Here is a 13,262-nt window from a genome sequence, read left to right on the forward strand (position 1 = left end):
AACAGTAACAAATCATGGGGGTATAGTGAAATTTTCACAGTGATTTCTGTCAGGCAAATCTATATGCACAATTGTGTACCTAGATAACCTGAGTTCTCAAAACATCAAAGCTTGGTGAAGGACTACTAACTCAAGCATTACATTTGTCAGGTCTTAGGTGTTAACTCAAATCTGTCTAGACCTCATCATAGTTATAGCAACTACACTGCAAACACTGGTGGCAGAAGGAAGATTTTAAGATTATCTGTATCTGTGTGAATTCAGGAGTTTTGGAAAATGGTTTCTTACTGTGCATAGTACATAGTACACATACAGAAAACTTCAAGATGATAGTTTAGGATGTCTTGTGAAGAAAGGAATAAGAATCATACAGAAAAAGGTTATTTGTATTAAATGCAATAGGAGGTTTTGCTGTTAAAATAGAGAATGAAAATTTAGCTGCTTGAATCACAAAACCCAATGTTTCTTCAAAGACATCAATAATTGAATGATTTTATGGAAGCTTGTGTAGTGGAACATAATACTTATTTTTTGTACCTTAGGCTAGAAGAGCTACGTTCCAGTTTTGCTTTTACTGCATATGTTACGGTACAAGAGAAATGCACTAAAGAAATGTGGGCTAGGCTAGGGCAAGGAGACTATTCACAGTTAATGATTTAGCTATAAAAATGAAAAGAAAAAGTACTTCCAGGAAGGTATCTGTGGAGAGAACCTAGACGAAAAACATAGAATTAGAACCGTAATAAAAGTAAATTTTGTGTTTTATTAGGTATTCAAAATATTCATAGTACATACAGTTATTTATTGAGCTGAAAAATTAGGAAATCTAACTAATTTTTTGTTGTTGTCATGCTTCAAAGTCTGTATAGGATTTGAACTCAGTGAGAATATATAACTATAAAATAAATACTATGACATCTTTGACATTTCTATTTCTGTACTGTTCAGTGAATTCATCAGTACATGTTTGGCATTGCATAAAGTTTTACAAGACACTGAAAATTCTTCAAAGAACTAATCATCAAATGAAATATGTAAGTAGAAGGATGGGTTTGCTGAGGGAGTGTCAGGTATGGATACTCTGAAAGATGAAAACACCAACTCACCATGCAACCTTAAAAATAGGTGGCATGTAAACTAGACAGCATATGCTACTTAATATTGAATATTCTGGTAGATAAAGCAAAGATTAGACTGAGACATCAGTTGCTTGCTTATAGACTTAAAGATTCCACAAAAATAAATGTTTAACTTAACAGAAAAATTTTATCTCCCTGAAAAAATAAAAACCCACCAACCAAATGGAAAGCCAAAACGTTCACCTCTGAGTGATGCGTAATTCTCATGTTAAAGATTTGTCACAGTGCAAATACTGATTTTTAGTTCAAGATTAAAGGGTCCAGAGGAGGGCCATGAAGATGATCAGGGGGCTGGAGCACCCCCCCTATGAAGACAGGCTTAGTGAGCTGGGCTTGTTCAGCCTGGAGAAAAGAAGGCTGCGGGGTGACCTCATTGCAGCCTTTCAGTACCTAAAGGGAACCTATAACCAGGAGGCAAGTAAACTCTTTGAAAGGGCCAATAATAGCAGGACAAAGGGAAATGGTTTTTAGTTGAAAGAGGGAAGATTTAGGTTGGATGTTAGGGGGAAGTTCTTTACTAGGAGAGGGGTGAGGTCCTGGAACAGCCTGCCCAGGGAGGTTGTGGATGCCTCATCCCTGGAGGTGTTCAAGGCCAGGTTGGATGGGGCCCTAGGCAACCTGATCTAGTAAATGTGGAGGTTTGGTGGTCCTGCCAGGCAGGGGGGTTGGAGCTCCATGATCCCTGAGGTCCTTCCAACCTGGGTCATTCAGTGATTAGTAATGTAAAAGCTACATATACACATTCATACATTCAATCATTGTATAATTAACATGAAATAATTAGTTGTTCTTAATCACTTATTCGAGGATTATATTGTTAAAAAAACCAAAAGGTCAAGCACCATATTTTAAGGCCCAGCATCAATGGTAATAAGACTTAAAATCATCAAAACATTCTTTAAAATAATCATCATCTGTACAGGGTTATTGCATAGCAGATTATAAATGTGTTAACTTCCAGAGATATATAGGAGCTTTGCCTTACTTGTTCACTGTTTTCTACTGCTTATTTCTGCTGCCTTATTATAACATAGCTCAAAGCATCATGTGATAGTTTCTGACCTGCAGACTTCCTCAGTAACCACAGTAGAGCTGAGTGGATTGACATTTCCTTCCTTCTTTCCAATACATCTTCTCCAAGGCCTTACAGGCACATAACAGCAGTAGCTACTGGGAAGGATGACAAAACTCCACAATGTGCTTTTCCCACCTTCCAAAGATTTTAAAATGGTAGTTATTATAACAGTGTTTTTTACTGATATTTCACTTAGAAGAAATTAAATTGTTTACATTACTGGCCTTGGAACTATGGAAATAATGTGAAATTGGTAGAGTAGGTTTAATACAAAAGCAAGTTATTTTCAGTCTTCTATGTATTGCACAAAAAAACAGGACTTGAAGAGTAACAGGATTTTTAATTCACTAGATGTGGTTTACATAGGAGCTGTCTCTAAAGTTTCATTCTTGACTATGTTCTTGCAAATGTATAATAAAACAATTCAAAATCCTCTATTTCTGTTTTACCTACTGAAATAAAAGCATGAAGGTTCATCAAAGATGCATATTTCTTGACTCAGGATGTATGGAAATATTGTGGAGTATATTGCAGATGCTGGCTGACATGCATAGTAATGCAGGTATGCATACAAATTACATATTTCTATGCAAATATATAATATGCATAATATACACATATATAATTAGGAGAATACATATGTACGGATTCATATATGTACAGCCACAAATTGATGGTTGACATATTTGACTATTTTTTGCATAATATATGAACATAAAGAGGAAAAGTGAATGAAACAATTGATTCCAATGGATTCTTCAGGCTGATTCAGACACAAGCTGCCAGAGATCACAGTGGTATCTGAATGAACAAGGACTTTATAGAAGCTGTAAAATTATTCTAAAAGTATATAAATATTTTATTTAGAAAATTACATCATCTTCCTATGAATTTACATTTTCCCATTTATGATCCTTTGCAAACCAGACCCATATTAACTATTATTACCATGTTTTGTGTTGTTTAAGGTTAAGCTTGCTAACTCACACCCATGGGGCTTCGTTCCAGTAATGCTTGCTATACCATAACTCATGGTAAAACAGCCACAAAAGGTCACCTCCAAATCTTTTATGATTTACAGTTTGCTAAGATTGCAGCTCTTTTCTTGCTTTATAACCTGTGGCTCATAGTTGAATATGTCACATTCTACCTGTTAGGGGAAAGGAAAGGGTCAGAAAGCATTTTTTGTTACAACTTTGCAGTGTTCTAACAAGTTAACCACATGATTTAGATTAAATTCAAGCAGTAAACTACCCTCTTTTTATTCATTCTTGCATCAATCTTTGTGTCATGTGCAAATTTAATCAGCTAAGATTTTATTTCATCATCTAGATTGTTTGTAAGAATTCACTGAGTACTGTTGGACCAAGAATAACTCCCAGGGGATATTGCCTGAAGCAGCCCTGCTCATTGATATCTGCCAATAAGCCATTTTTCAATTCATCTAATGTGTGCCCTGTTGATTAAAAATTCTGCATTATAGGGAATTAAAAAAGCCATGTGACACTACTGCAAAAGCCTGAGAGAAATGCAAAGATGCTATATCAGAGTTGACAGCTTTGTTAAACAAAAAATACCTTTTCATAAGACTAGCATTATTTGTCATATTTTTGGTTAATATTCTTAAGTGAAAGAACACAGAAGAGGCATCTTATTTCGTGAGACAAGGGCAAGATCTTTTATATTTCTTCAGTCACTCCTTTCAAAGTCTGAAAAATATTTATAACTGCTTACCTTTTTTTTTTTTTTTTTTTTTTTTTTTTCCTCTGAGCAATCACAAGAATTGGAGAACTCAGTTAAAACCAATGGCATTTAAATGTTTTTCTTCTCAAGTCCAAATATTCATGCATGCAATATACATAGAAATACATACAATGCACACATTCTAAGAATAAGAATCACAGAATTGCTCAGGTCGGAAAAGACCTTAAGGCTCATCAAGTCCAAAACCAACCTAACCATACTACCCTAACTCACAACCTTCTGCTAAATCCCTGAGCACCACATCCAAATGGTTTTTAAACACATTCAGGGAAGGTGACTCAATCGCCTCTGTGGGGAGCCTATTCCAGTGCTTCACAACCTTTTCTGTAAATAAGTTTTTCATGATATCCAACCTAAACTTACCCTGGTGCAACATAAGGCCATTTTCCCTTTCAGCTGTCACCAGTGAGAAGAGACCTCACTGTAAACACGTTTCAGGCATTAGAAGAGAGCAATAAGGTCTCAGCCTCTTCCCCAGTCTAAACAGCCCCAGGTCTTTCAGTTGGTCCTCGCAGGGCAGATTCTCGAAGCCCTTCACAAGCCTTGAATCTTTATCTATAGTTCTTGCTTTCTTTAGACTCAGTCAAAACCATGTTATTTTTTTCCATTTCCTTTCAAACAAAAGGTGACTACTATCCTATGCATCAAAATGGAATACCTATACTTGAAATATACCTATTACAACAGTGTAACTATAAGGCACATGTACAAAAAACATCATGGCTCACCATGATCATGGTTCTGCCATATTGTGAAAATATTTACAATAATCTAGAGTGCTGTTTTAAGTTTTCACATTTGCATAGTCCTGAAGTATTCCTCCCTACCATATCAACAAATGGAAGTGAGCTTGAGCATATGTAATAGATTTGTTCCTTTCTGATCTCAGGAGTAAACTGACTTCTGACATATCAATTGAAAATGTTCAGCATTTACTTTACTTGTAGGTTATGTAGTATTATGAGCAGTAAAGTCTTTGGTCCAAAGAGTCCTTACCTTTGATCTTTAGTGATGTTTTATTTCTGCTTCAAATGAAGATACAATTATAATGATTAACTGTCATTAATATGTTGAATACTGCTTTTGATCATAAAATAAAGACGTTCTTATTTAAAGTTCTTAAAGGACTTTGAAACCTTTGCAAGTTTTAACAAGATGCATAATCAGGTTAAACCTAAATATGTTTTCTAATTGAAAAATTAACTCTCCAAATCAAATTTAGAAAATTAGGAAATTAATCACTTCCACAGAAGTTAAAAGAATATTTTTGTTTTTCTGCTTCAGACAAACAGAATTTTTGTAAGTAGAGATAGGAGAAAAATGCACAGATATAGTTCTCCTCAAGATGCAAACTTTGTACAACAATTCAGTCTTAACCTAAGACATATTAACAGAAAAATCTTAGAATAATGCCAAAGATAAACAATTGTTAAAGACAAGGACATATGTATGAAAAGAAAGAAAAACAGAATAAAAAGGCAACTTCTGCAGAATTAAGAGAAGCCTTATTTTATCAAGATGGTCACTTCTGATTGTCAGGCAGAGCAGATCCCCGAGCAGCAATTGTAATATGATAATTTTACTTTTGAATCCTTTAAATTTAATTAGCATTTATAATTATATAATATAAAAGCCTGAGTAAAGTGCTTTGAAAACTATACTTGGCATATTAATGAGGGAACGGAACACAGGAAAACATAGGGCTTAAGAATGAAAACTTTTCTTTTTTAATATGGGAACTTTTTATTTATTTACTTATTTTTTCCTTAATATGGGAACAATTTTTTTACATAGGAAGAAACATTTTTTACTGTGAGAGTGGTGAGACACTGTAACAGGTTGCCCAGTGAGGTAGTGAATACATCCTCCCTGGAAACATTCAAGGCCAGGCTCAATGGGGCTTTGAGCAACCTGGTCTAGAGGGAGGTGTCCCTGCCTATTAGCCAGAGGGTTGGAACTGGATGATCTTAAAGGTACCTTCCAATCCAAACCATTCTATGATTCTATGAACAATGAAGGAAAGAAAGATCACCACCATCAAAACATATTTACTCACAGATGCATATAACAGTGAAGGATAAATTTCAACTGTTTCAGCCTTAGGGAACATAATACAAGAAAAGTTTAATTCTATTTTTCTCCAAGAGGGACATCTCTACTCAAACCAACAAGTTGCTTTTGGTCTTGTTAATTTGTATTATGTGTGGTACAAGACCTTCAGTTGCCTATATCATCCTTCTTCTCAGACAGTATTTTCCAAAACAAGTCATGTTTAGATCACTATCCATTTTATGATAGATCCAGAAAAATGAAGTAGAATTATTTTAACACTATGGAAAGCACAGCAATAACAGTATAGTAGCAAAGTCCTAGGCTGCAGCAAGTGATGATTTGCTCAAATGTGGCAGCCATGGACAGAGAAATAAAAGAAAAAATCTGCTTACCCTTGGAAGGCCTCAGGTACACAGGGATCTCCAGCAAGATACCCTTTCTTCCCCTGCCAACACTTAACTGATGTCTGGGGAGGGCTGGATCCTGACTCCACCCCTTCCAATCACTCAGGTGCATTGCATGCACCTGAGCTCCTCTGGGTTGGCCCTGCCTTCCCAACACACGCTCAATCACTGGTTCAACTTGTGACTTAGTGTTTCTGCTTCTTTGTAGAACAAATGTTCTGTTTTCCTTTGCATTAGTCAGTGGTACACTTAGAACAACTAATACCTCTGTCATACTCTAGAAGAGCACTTAGTGCATCACTGGAAGTGGCTTGTCAGTCAACAACTTTCTCAGTTTACTCTTTGCTGAAGTAACGCTAGCTCCTTTTAAATGCAGTCTAGGTATTGGACAGCTATCAAAGTTGATGTAGAGTTCAAAGAGATTCATTTGAATACATATCTGGTAGTACAAAAATTAAGTCTCAAAATAGAAAGGATAGAGCAAACATTTAAAATAAAAGGGAACTGTGCTGACTGTTGCTAATGCAGACTTGTCACTGGACACAGTCTGAAAATTCTGGAATAATTATCAGGAACTCCAGACTTTATGGGCTTTCTTCAAACTGCCTGATGGATCATTACACACTGGAAAAAACTTATGGTGATACAGGGCCAAGCCACTTCTATCTACGCTGTTACATACCTTGTAACTACTCTGGTATTTGCAATGATGATTGGAGTGGGTATTAATGAAGATATGCAATGTGCTATTTATTGCAGACTATGAACATAATATAAAACCCCAGAAGCATAAGCAGCAAAGGCCTAGAAGACATGCACCAAACACTTCTGGCTTCTGTAAATTCTGTAAGACTCTGACATATTTCAGAAAGTCCAGACTTTATTCAGGTTCTGTTCCCTGCAAAACAGTTCTCATCTGTAGCTTTACAAATATCTTGCTGGTGATCCCTGTAGGCAAGCCACCCAATCAGAAATATTAACACTGTATTTGTTCTGCTATCACAAAAAGGCTGTATGTGAACAATATTACATATGCTTTTGGGAAGACTAACTTCACAATAGGTAAACCACTGTCATCATTTATTTGAATGAAACTCACTAAGTGCACAGGGTAGCATCTCATGAGCTGATGCACTGTCTGCTTCAGTTTTCACTTTAATGAGTACCATTTGGTGTAGCATGAAGGTTTTGCTATAGCACAATAGAGAGCAGCCAGCACAGTAAGCACAGTGCTTTATTAATCTTTGAAATTATACAAGAACCTACTCAGAACTGCCAAGAAATGATTGGAAATGAAATCTTTGTTTTAAACTATGAATATAGAGACTTTCTGTTTGGATAATAGCCTTGTACGGGCAACAACTGGAGTCTGAATGCAATGATATCCTGTTGTATGTCTAGCATTTTGGCCACTGTTTTTCTCAGAGAAGAAGGTGATGAAAGAAAAAGAAGCAAACAAAACCCAACACTCTTTTTGGTTCATTACAGCAAGAACACTTCTGTATAACTACCATTTACATACCCACACAGGAAAGAACACAAACTTCACATATTTAGAATCATTTACTATATCATTTACTACATTCTTCCCTAGTAAACATGTAAACATTTTATTATTATTATTATTATTATTATTATTGTATCATACAGCATTTACAGTCTAGGAATATTAGGATTATTTCTCTACTATAAGAACAGAAGAAGTTAGAGTGGTTTCTTCTTTTTTTCTCCCTCTCTTTGATGTTGTTGTTGTTTGTTTTTTCTTCTTAATTTAAAATTATTGAGTTGCGCTTACCTTACCTTGCAGAGAAGAAAGCTTTTTAAATCAGCAGCATTGCACACTGACCAACGTTATTAGAGGCTTACAGAATCTGTGTCAAATACTCCGGGATTCTGTAAAATACATTCAAAATAGTTGTGGGATTCAGGAATTCTGGGCTCCTATTCTTCACCACATAGAGACCTATGTTTTCTTTTTTTTTTTTAAGCTTTAGATCATCTGATCTGTTTTTACCATTAGTAAATTTTAGGAGTTTTGATAAGTGGCAGAAAATAAAACAGCATGATGAGAAGATATTATGTTAATATATTTATATACTTGTGTAAATACATTTAATTTAAAACAACACAAAACATCCTGTTTTAAAACAATGCTGCAACGAGATAAATTGGCATGGTTATAAGAACCAGGTAGCCTCAGTGAAATAACATTGTTAGAGTGCACCTCAGAGTACTAAAATAATAAGAGGCTTTAGTACATATGACTGTTATAAAAGAGAGGAAATAAGAGTCTGACAGATTAAAGCAACATACTGTTTAGCAATGGGAATCAGTTCAATTGTTCACATAAAAGATTCACTCTCCAGACATACTAGCACCAGCAATACACACATTTTTGAATTGTAAAAACAGCAGCAAAGTGGCAATGACATATTTTTGCTATTTCTCAGGGCACAGAGTCAGACTTACAGTACTAGTTGTGACATTTGTTCCTCACCATAGCATCATGTGGTTTTTTTTGTTTTTTTTTTTTTTCTTTCCAGACTTGCACTGACAACATTTAGCTTTTCCTTATAACAGAGTATTATCTCCAACTCTCACATACATCTGCTTTTTGCCCAGCAGAGCTGCAAGACTAACTTAAATTTGTTCTTCACTTGTCCTCTCTCTGTGATCTTTCTCACTACTGTAGTCTTCACAGTCAGTCCTGCAGAACTACTCCACATACAGAATCTATATCAACTCCAGTTTTCAGAACAAATACCAATGAAATTCTGAAAAAACGTTTATTGTTGTTTTTATCTTAACAGAAAAGTTTTGCAGAAAATAATTATTCTGTCTCCAGATTAGAGTGACCATGACATTTAACTTTAAAAGTTAAGCACAGGTGTGGTAAAGAAGGAAAAATTGTGGTCAAAAGACTTTTATTCTTTATTCTCCACAGCTGCAAAAGAATGCCTGGAGGTGTATCTATAGACTTTTGAATATTCCAACTGACTTCAGCATGTGATATTATTAGTTTCACAGCTGTGTCTTTTAAGCAGAATTTCAATGGAAGTGAACCTCAGATGCATTAAAAATCCTGTCTTTGAAAGACTGCCTCTAGAATTAGGAGTTGTTTTGTCCTCAAGAACTTTGCTCGGTTTCTTGTTAGCTTTTGACATATTGACCTTAGCTACATTTTAGTAGCTCATTCCTAGTCTTTTTCAGAATTTAACTCCTGTATGTTAATGTGTGGCACCTTAGGATCAATGATAGCTGATGTCATAAGAGTTGCCGAACTGGCAACTCTCAACTTCTGCTGGCAAATCAAATCTTAAGATTTAGACAAGATCGTTAAATTTCTGTCTCGTAAGCACCTCTGCTCTTAGGCTTAGATTCTCTCATGTGGCATAGTGCTCCTCTGGAGTGTGTATTCATCATCCGAACAAGTGATATCATCTCGTTTAATGTTGTACTCTTTGCCTTCTGCTCTGAGCTTAGCCTCAGGCTCCTTCATTCTAATGTAACTGGTAAGAGACCTTTTCTCCAGTCCCCTAAAAGTATGTGACTTAATACCATTGACATCATTGTGGTTCAAAACATACTCTTCCCCCTTTAAGAGACTATGTGCAATTTTATTTTTCAGAAGGTAGACTGTTTTTCCTATTAGCATTTTCATAATGTAGTGAGGATGTTTTCTGAACTGAAAAAAAAATCTGCTTTATATTTCTGTGGCATTTATACCACTGTGATTTATAAAAGCAGAAAATGAAATGGAGAACGGAAACAGCCTCCTGCAAGTACTCAGAAAGTTCCCAGTTATCATCAAGAAATCATAAGCTGTCTGGAAACAGATTTCCCATACTGTCATATAGAAGCAAGAAAGGAAAATGTTTTATATTTACAAAACATTGGAAGTATCTTTTAATCAATCAATGAAACAATATTTTTGCATTTTACTAGTTAACAAATGTCCGTAAAATTACCAGAAAATGAAATGTATGCACTCATGAAAATATTCAATGACAAAAAAAAAAAAAAAAAAAAAAAAAAAAAAAAAAAAAAAGCATTCTTTTGTTTCTCTAGGGTTACTTTCTCATGATAATGAGAATAATGAGTTATGTTCCAGCTGCTTTTAGACATTCCATCTGAAAAAGCAGAAGTAAAGTTTAATGCTGTTCACTTTCTAACCCTAGCATGCAAACTCTTCTGGGAGATGTGGAGAATGACCTTAGGCTCTTATGTTTCTCAGCTGCTGGAGTAGCTCCTTGCACAGACAGAATGGTGTAAAATTGCAGTACAGATTAGATTGCCCCTGGCTCATTCTCAAGTCAGGGAATAAAACATGGTTTTGTTTCCATTTTCTCAGCTGTGTCAGCTGAGGATCCAGACTTAAAAGTCCATCCCTTGCTGAAGACATACAAGGGTGCCACATACAGGGCTAATAGTCACATCTGCCCAAAGAATGGAGGGCTACCAACTAGCTTATGAACCAGCATGTTCACTTGTGTCCTTCCATGCACTTGTGTAGTACTTCATACAAAGGACATCTAACAATTTCTGGGGCCTTCAGGTACAGCAAATAAATAGTGCTATGCTACATATAAATAGTTTCTCTGTATTCCACCAGTAAAAAATCTTACATTACAAGTAGCAAATATTCTGAGAATTAAAAAAAACACTGACATGAAAAGAGTAGATATGCAACTCATGACAGAAAAAACAATTATTACTTTTATACTTAGAAAATTATTATGCTTAAAAGTGTTCTGAAAATGCACTGTTGTCTAAAAAAGTTACAGTTGGTTAGATAAATATAAATTCTACATTGAAACTAATATCTTGCCTATGAACAGTAAACAAATTCTTTTTTTCCATGATTTAATTTCAACTAAAAAGTCTCCACTAAACTGTGGGACATTCACTTTGAAGGATTTCAGATCAAACATGGGCTAGACTGTAAATTCAGCTATCTTCACCCAACTTCAGTAAACACTGAAAACCAGTAATAGAATCGCTTGAGCTATAAGACTTACCTTGCATGCTTCAGGTTGACCCTGAAATCTATCAATAAAAAAACATTAAGGACCCATCTCATTGGCCTTTCATTTCTGATTTCTACATATGTACATTCACACAGGAAAGAGTACTAGAAATCTTTCTATTCAGAACTTATAGTATAAGTTCTATACTATAGAACTTATACTATGGTTCTATACTATATTAGCATCTGGATAGGGAACTAGAAGATATGGTTTAGGGGTTTTTCTGTAGGTATGGTAAAGGGAGGACGGTTGGACTAAATGATCTTATAGGTCTTTTCCAACCCTGTGATTCTATGATTCTATATAGACATTTTGAAAGTATATAAATGCAAGATATTGCAAAATGTACAAAACTGTATCAGTGATGTATCAGTGTAACTGGTGATGCATTTAATAATAGAAGAAGAAAAGTATTGTAGGAGGTAAATATCAATGTACGTCTTCCTATACCCTTAAGAATTTAGTCCCACAAAGAAACAGCTCAAATCTTTTTCAATTTTTATGAGGGCTTCTTTAAATATTTAGAGTTGGGAAAACCACTTCTTTTCTACCTCAGGCTGATAAAAGAGGAACTTTCCTTTAGTCTTTTCAAAACATGAAAGGGGCAAGATCACTAACATTAGAAACCTCCTCCCTTTCCTCTAAGAATGGTTCTTTCAAATCTTCAAAAGAGAAAATACTTTCCTCTGTAGTTTCCTGATCTTGCACAAGATGTTGAGCCACATACAGTGCTTTAATCCCACCAGGCTCTATGTGTGTGTATGTGTGCTGGTGTGCCCATGTCTATGCAAATGTTAGAGAAAAAGAAAAACTTTGACTTTCAAACACTCTGAGAAATGTAGGAATGAATGTTAGTTATATGCTAGTCTGCACACTTATATAATCAAGAATTAAGGTAAGTAAAATATTATCATTTCTTACACACATACCAAGTCAAGGACAACCCCAAAGGTACCACAAAACAAATAATGCAATTCTGCTCATTTTTCATGGATATACCTAGACTCACATAATTTTTCAAAATCTCCCCTGGATGCTTTTAAATACCCTGGGGAAAATAATGTGATTTTAGTAGAAGTAGTAGAATCACAGAGTTGTCTGGATTGGAAACAACCTTCATGGTCTCCAAGTCTAATCATTTACCTGACCTACCAAGTCTCTTAGTGCTGCTTACTAGTAGTAGTACTGTAATGTGCTAAATAGAGGAGTTGGTACAACTAAAAATGGGGGCAAAGAGCTCTAATTTTCCCTAGAGTTGCAAAACTATGACACCCTACCTTCCACAAAGTCCATGGAATCTGAAACATGCAAAACACAACATGAATTGCATGAATATGGGCTGATTGGAGATAGAAAAGAATTCATAGATCCATGTCCTGTTTTATGTTTTATACTGTCAAAATTCAAGCTGAAGGGAATCACCCAAACCATGTTTATGCAAGCTAATAGTAACATTGCAGAAAAAGATGAAGTTGAACTAACCCAGTAGTTCAAGCCATAAAATCTCATTTAGATCTTAAATCAGACTTCAGTGGTAATTAGGTCCTCAGGCCTTACAATGGTCCTGCAAACTTTCTCCTTATATGTCTAGAGCAGTGTCCTGCTTACATAATTAAAATGAGTTACTTTCATACACTTTTTAAGCATACTGAAAAATGCTTAGCATACACTTTTAAAGGAAATAGTCCTGTGATGACATAGGGTTAGCTGATTTACTTCACTTACTGAACTTTTCAGAGTGCTTGACACTAAAAGCTACTTATACATAATTTATATCATACTTGCTAGCTGAACTCTGTTC

This window comes from Excalfactoria chinensis, chromosome 4 (genome assembly GCF_039878825.1).
Source record: "Excalfactoria chinensis isolate bCotChi1 chromosome 4, bCotChi1.hap2, whole genome shotgun sequence".
Taxonomy (NCBI): Eukaryota; Metazoa; Chordata; class Aves; order Galliformes; family Phasianidae; genus Excalfactoria; species Excalfactoria chinensis.